The following is a 7,713-nucleotide window of genomic DNA, read 5'->3' as shown; positions in this document are numbered from 1 at the left end:
ACGGCGTGGAATTTGAGCGGTCACTGCTAGAAAGTAAAGGCTTCTCTCCAGACCTAATTGACACTCTACTAAAAAGTTGGAAAGTAGTAACAACTAAGATTTACGTCAGAATTTGGGAAAGGTTCCTCGAAAGCTCAAATGTAAATACTGGTGATTCCGTCCCCATAGGCCAGATCTTGGAATTTTTACAAAAAGGGCTGGACTTGGGTCTCTCCACCAGTACCCTTAAAGTACAGGTATCCGCCTTAAGGGCCCTCTTTAGCTGCAACATCGCGGCTAATTATTGGGTCAAAAGATTTATCAAAGCAGCGAGTAGATCCAGACCAATAGTAAAGAATAGACTCACGCCATGGGATTTGAACTTAGTCCTCACAGCTATGACTGAAGCGCCATTTGAACCCATCTCGTCGGCCTCTATTAGGAGCCTATCCCTCAAAATAGCTTTCCTAATAGCCATAACGTCAGCCCGTAGGGTAAGCGACGTTCAGGCATTGTCTAGGCGCCCACCTTTTCTTCAGGTAAAGGAGGATAGGGTAATACTTAGACCCGACCCAGCGTATTTACCAAAAGTAGCCTCCAGCTTTCATAGGTCGCAGGAAATAGTCCTTCCATCCTTCCTCCCTAAACCAACTAATGAGAAAGAGGAGAAGCTACACACTTTAGATGTTAGGAGATGCCTCTTGGAGTATCTAGCAGCTACCGATCCCTGGAAGAAAGACAATGCTCTCTTTGTCTCCTACCAAGGCCCTAGGAAAGGTCTTAGGGTGTCCAAAAGTACTCTAGCCAGGTGGATTAGAGAAGCAATCTCGTTAGCTTATGCCTCAAAAGGTAGAGTAGCTCCGGAGAAATTGAAGGAGCATTCCACCAGAGCCGTGGCAACCTCGTGGGCCGAGAGGTTGGAAGTCTCATTCGACCAGATTTGTAAGGCGGCCACTTGGTCCTCTCCGAGCACTTTTTATAGTCATTATAGACTAGACTTGGGTGCCTCTGCAGACCTCTCCTTCGGTATCAGGGTTCTGCAGGCTGTAGTCCCCCCCTAAAGTAGTGATTACTCTCTGTAATTCTCTCAGGTGGTGCTGTCATGGACGACCGAATAAAGTCTTAGTTACTCACCGGTTAACGGTATTTTTCGGAGTCCATGACAGCACCCATAGATTCCCTTCCCTTAGTTAATTTGGGTGTGCACGTCTTCCCTTTGTACATATCCACGGGTGATAAAGATTTAAGTGTTGATATTGTTGTACATATAATTATGCATTAACCTTGGAGGTCCTCTTTTTATACTCTGTAATCCAACTGATGCGTGGGAGAGGTGCCGCCCTTTTGTATCTGTAGGTTTTCCTGTTCCTAAGAAGGGCGGATCCCCTCTCTCAGGTGGTGCTGTCATGGACTCCGAAAAATACCGTTAACCGGTGAGTAACTAAGACTTTTGAATCTCTGCACACACTTTTGGACACTGGACACTTTTGGATTGTGTGAGGCCCAATGAATATCTGAGCACTATGAGACAGGCTCGATGGCACAGCTGTGACCTAAGTGACTAGAGGATAAGTGAGATTTTGAATCTCTGCACACACTTTTGGACACTGGACACTTTTGGATTGTGTGAGGCCCAATGAATATCTGAGCGCTATGTGACAGGCTCGATGGCACAGCTGTGACCAAAGTGACTAGAGGATAAGGGAGATTGGATTGCTTTTAAAAAGGCAGTTTGCGGAGCAGTGGGTAAACAGCAATGCCAGCCTGTCAGGAAGCCTTAAAAGGCAGCCCAACAACCAACACTACTGATACACCACAATATAGCCTCCCCTTGCACTGCACACACAGTGACTGGTGTGTTGTGCAGGCCAAATTGCTATCAGCAGCAGAAGCAGTTTTTTTTTCTTCTCAGCAGGACAAAAAAAAAAAATTGGGATTGCTTTTAAAAAAGCAGTTTGAGGCCCAATGACTATCTGAGCGCTATGTGACAGGCTCGATGGCGCAGCTGTGACCAAAGTGACTAGAGGATAAGGGAGATTGGATTGCTTTTAAAAAAGCAGTTAGCGGAGCAGTGGGTAAACAGCAATGCCAGCCTGTCAGGAAGCCTTAGGAGGCAGCCCAACAACCAACACCACTGATACACCACTATATAGCCTCCCCTTGCACTGCACACACAGTGACTGGTGTGTTGTGCAGGCCAAATCGCTAGCAGCAGAAGCAGTTTTTTTGTCTTCTTCCCTGCCTAACACTCTCCCTACAGAATCAGCAGCAACCTCTCCCTATGCTAAGATCGGCAGAAGTAAGATGGCGGTCGGCGTGCACGCCCTTTTATACCCCCTGTGACGCCCACCAAAGCAAGCCAATCACTTGCATGCCCTTCTGAAAGATGGTGGTGACCCGTGCCTATGTCATCACGTTGCCCACAGTGTCCGTGGATCCTGATTGGCTGAAAAAGAGCGCAAAACAAACTTTTGAAACGCGACTTTGGCGCGTAAGTCGCCGACCTCGTGGCCGACCTCATCCTAGGGTCGGGTTTCGTTTCATGAAACCCGACTTTGCCAAAAGTCGGCGACTTTTGAATTTTTTCAACCCGTTTCGCTCAACTCTAGGTTCAGACGTCTGTTCAACCGGTGGCAACACCTCTCGTGTAAATCCTGCGTTCACGTAAACGCCGATCAACCTGAATGGCTAAAGACATAGAATCGTCCAGACCAGAGGGAACAGGAAATCCCACCATAGTATCTTTTATGGCTTCTGACAAACCCTTCCGAAAGAGAGCAGCCAAGGCACTATCATTCCAGGTAGTAAGGACCGCCCACTTTCGGAACTTTTGACAGTACAACTCTGCAGATTCTCGACCCTGGTTCAATGCTAACAGGGTCTTTCCAGCCTGATCAATAGCATTAGGTTCGTCGTACAGCAACCCCAATGCTTGAAAAAATGCGTTCACATTAGTCAGAATAGGGTCATCTGGATTCAAAGAAAACGCCCAATCCTGGGGATCGCCGCGCAGCAAAGAGATGACAATTTTAACCTGCTGCGCGGGGCTCCCTGACGAGTTAGGCTTCAAAGCAAAAAATAATTTACAATTATTTTTGAAACTCAAAAACTTAGATCGATCCCCAAAAAATACATCAGGTGTGGGGATCTTTGGTTCAACAGCATGTGAACGAGCAAGATAGGCAGAAATTCCTCGCACTTCAGCAGCGAGCTGCTCCACACGATCAGACACTTGCTTTATCTCCATTGAGAAAAAAAAAAAAATTCCCCCTACGGCCTCAGAGATATAGAGGAAAGAATATACACACACCCTTTTTTTTTTTTTTAAACACAATTCTTTCCTGCTATTGAGTACCCCAGGATCTGCGGTTTGGCGGGTGATTCTGTTATGATTGAGTCACCGTAGGAGGCAAAAACAGAAATGCTAGCTAGTCCTGAAAACCAGAGAAGTTGGCAACTATCAGATTGCAGACCCCCGAACCTATCAACACAACTAGCAGTAGCCGTGGGGGGTTTATACGATGACCTAGACCCCTCGATCACAGCCGGAGAGATACATAGGCCTAAAGAAGGAAAGGGGAAATCTAACTGCCCCAGAGCAGACCCCAAAGCAATAGGCAGCCCCCCACATATAATGACGGTGAAGCAAGATGAAAACACTTACACAGACAGAAAGACAGGCTGAGCAAAGACGGGGCCCAAAAACTACCTAGATCGGAACGGATAGGAAGGCTGCTGTCTGCAATCTGCCAAAACCCTATCAGAGACAAAAGCCAACAAGCTGATATAAAAATGGCCCTGAAGCAACTAAGCTTCAAAAACTAAATCAGCACTCAGGTACTTTCAGAAGACAGAGCTCAAGGAGGGAGTGGCAGAATCCAAAAAGCAAGAAAAACAAAAACAAATCTTAGATGCAAAAAGGCAAAACAGAAAACTTAGCTTTAGGAGAGCAGGAATCAGACTGGTGTCCAAGAGTCCACAGAGAAATCACCCGCAGGGCAGAAAGGGCGTAGGCTGCCTTAAATCCAGTCAGTGACTCCACTCAGCCAATCGTCTTCATTAGTCCCAGGTGCCTGATTATCAGGCTCACTACCTTCCTTCACTAGAATAGGGAGTTCACCAGGCCTCAGTGACGGAGGGGAAAATGAACTCACAACAGGGAGGTCTCATGCTACAGCGAGGATGGGGTGCGTGGCGGCTTATCTCCCTGCAGTGTGGGAGGGTTGGAAACTATAACCACCGTGCCCACAGAGGGCCTGCTGCCGGCCAATCAGACGCCAGCAGCTGACTTTGCTGTGCACGTGATGGGGCTCATGGCAGTGATGTCATACACTCCCATCGCACACCAAAGTGAGCTGTTGGCTTCACAAGAGGAAATGCGCGGCATTGGAGCAAACGGAAGATGATTATTTATTAGTGATGAGCGAGTATACTCGTTGCTCGGGTTTTCCTGAGCATGCTCTGGTGACCTCCGAGTATTTTGGCGTGCTCGGAGATTTAGGTTTCGTCGCCTCAGCTGCATGATTTGTGGCTGCTGGACAGCCTAAATACATGTGGGAATTCCCTAACAAACAGGCATTCCACACATGTAATCAGCCTGTCTAGCAGTCGCAAATCATGCTTCTACAGTGGCAGAAACTACATCTCCGAGCACGCCAAAATACTCGGAGGACACTCGAGCATGCTCGGAAAAACGAGCAACGCGTATTCTTGCTCATCACTAGTATTTATTAATACTTTCTAAGGTAGATGTATGAGTTTACTGTACAACCACTTTCTTGGGTATATACGCAATGAAAATCTTAATACTCATGCATTATTTTTTTTTAGGGCCAATTTTACCGTCTAGAGGGCATAAAGGGGGCATAGTTACTATGTAAGGGTCACTGTGGTGGGCATTATTACTATATAGGAAAATAAGGGGAGCACTGTTACTGCACAACACAGCTACTGCAGTAAAAGGGCAGGAGAGAGAAGAGTTTATGCACATTGCTGATGTGAGAGCAGGACTTATTTATCTATCCTAACTCCATTTTGGTTATTCTACATGCATTTCCTTGCTTTCCAAAATGGAGTCTGTTTATGTTTTGAGATTCTCAGGAATTTCTTTGTCTAATGGGAATTAGAGATAACAGGAAAGTGAAAGTAAAGAAGTGAGAACCACACTTAAGCCCCTGTCTCACATAGCAACCTTGCCAGCGAACTTGCTACATGTGACACGCAGCGGCGACCGCCCCCCCGAAAGATATCGCTGATCATGCTCGAATGTCCTGGGCCATTTTTTCATCGTCGCCGTCCCGCTGGTCAGCGCGCATCGCTGTGTTTGACCCGACGAGCGACCTAGTTGGCGATGCAGAACTCAGGGATGCAGGCTGGAATCGTTCAGAAAAGCTGCTGTGTGACAAGGTACCAATGACCGCCGAGGATCGCTGGATCGTTGCTGCGTCGCTGAAGAGATCTGCCTGTTTTGCAGCTTACTAGCGACCATGTAGCGACGCACCAGCGATCCTTACCAGGTCGTATAGTTGTCGGGATCTCTGAGCGTCGCTAAGTGAAACGGGACCCTTAGGCCTGTTTCACACTTCAGTTTTTTGCATCAGTCAAAATCCGCCAAAAGGACGGATGGCGGATCCGTTTTAGTACTGATGACAACGGATGAGAGAGAGAGAGAGAGAGAGAATTTTTTTTGTCCGGCATCCAGAAAGAATTTCGGGTTAAATGAGTGTCTGGAGGATCCGCCACAGAAAAAAACGTTGCAAGCTCCGTTTTGAAATCTTTGGCGGATCCGCAAAAAAACGGATGCAACGGACGGCAATCCGTCACAATCCGCCAATAATGGAAGTCAATGGGGAAAAAAACGGATCCTCAAAAGAAAATTGCGGATCCGTTTTTTTCAAAACCTGGCGGATTGTGACTGATTGTAAAAAACTGAAGTGTGAAAGAGGCCTTAGACCCTAAAGCTGGGTGTCGATAGTGGTAACTTTAGCCAATTGTATGTATGTATGCTAATCTCAGCACATATGTAGAGATAAGCTGAGCCAATTATATTGTTAAAATGCCTATTAAAATCCTATATAAACCCTGACCGATGATGTAATAAAGAGAGTTCTGCTCAGACAGATAAGTGTGCCTGTGAGGTACTTCTCTCCTGTACGTACTTGGATTCTGCAATTTAATTTAGAGCAGGCACAACATCTCAGAACGTCCCACATTGTGTGACGATAACAATGAAAATGTGGGAGGTGAAATGTGTCAATGTTATAAACTCGAGTCATGCCTGCAAGAATTTGTCACTACTCAGAGATAGGAAACAAAGGTTGGTTATTAACAAAAGACACTCAGTCACAATTAACATTGGGGTACCGCAGGAGTTAGTATTTGATCCTCTTATTTCCAACATATTTATTCATGATCTTAGAGGGGGGGCATACAGAGTAGAACATCAATATGTGCAGATGATACTAAATTCTGCAGGGTAAAAAAACACAGGAAGATAATTGTTATATAGGGATTCATATAAGCTGGAAGCTTGGGCTGAGAAATGGCAATTGAAGGTTAGTGTAAATAAATTTAAGGTCATGCACTTGGGCAGAGGAAATAAAATGTATAATAATTAAAATGTAGGGATTCACTCTCTTTGGTAGGCAATAGGCCTTTGGTAGCGTTCACACAGACAATGCAACTTTGGTGCAAACATGTGCATTGTTTATTCATTTTCACAAGTTGCACAGTACCAAAACAAGCTCATAACCATAAATCCTTAGGATATGTGCACACGTTGCGGATTCGTGTGCGGCTTTTCCACGCAGAATGTGCAGGTCAAAATGCCTGCATTTTACCTGCGGATTTCTAGCGGATTTAGTGCTGATTTCACCTGTGTTTTTACACCTGTGGATTCCCATAAAGAAATAGGTGTAAAAACGCTGCAGAATCCGCACAGAGATTTGACATGCTGCGGAAAATTCCATGCGGAAACGCAGCGGTTTATTTTCCGCAGCATGTGCACAGCGGTTTTTGTTTTCCATAGGATAACATGGTACTGTACATCACTTGGAAAACTGCTGCGGATCCGCAGGGCCAAATCTGCTGCGGATCCGCACATAAATCCGCAACGTGTGCACATACCCTCAGCCTTATCCAGGTGTTAACTAAAAAGAAGAGATCCTGGCTACTCATACAAGGAGGAGCTAGTTCCAGCTAAGCAAACAGCTATTGTCCTTAGCAACCCTTAGCAACCACTGATACTTGCGGCTCTCTGCACACAGCCTGTGCAGACTTTTCTCAGAGAGGGTTTTTGGCCTCTCTTCACCTCCAAGACACATCCAGTCTGGTCAGCTTCCCTGAGCTGACTGACTAATGAGAACAGCTAGCCTGGTTAAATGCAGGGCCAGCCAGGTGATCTAATCAAAGCCTGAAGAGCTAGGATTTAAGCCTATCCTTCCTGGCATTGCTACAATATAATAATGAATGTCACCTGTAAGTTACTATGTATAATTTTGCCTTAATTGATTATATGGTTTGCTGCACTAGTATATAGCATTATTCTGAATTTTATTAAGTATCAGCTTAGGATGAACAGCCATAGGTGCAAATCCCACTGTGCTAAATTGATTGTTTCGTCTCTGATAACCTAATAAACTTAGAGGATCACAAATGTACATACGCTGTATTGTAGATCCATTCAACAGGACAGCACTTCTTAATTTCAAAAGCTTTACATGTAGCTATTTGCTG

Source organism: Dendrobates tinctorius, unplaced genomic scaffold, assembly GCF_039654945.1.
Source record: "Dendrobates tinctorius isolate UK_male_01 unplaced genomic scaffold, ASM3965494v1 ptg000069l, whole genome shotgun sequence".
Classification (NCBI taxonomy): Eukaryota; Metazoa; Chordata; class Amphibia; order Anura; family Dendrobatidae; genus Dendrobates; species Dendrobates tinctorius.
The sequence above is the reverse complement of the archived record's forward strand: the minus strand, read 5'-3'. Positions refer to the sequence as shown.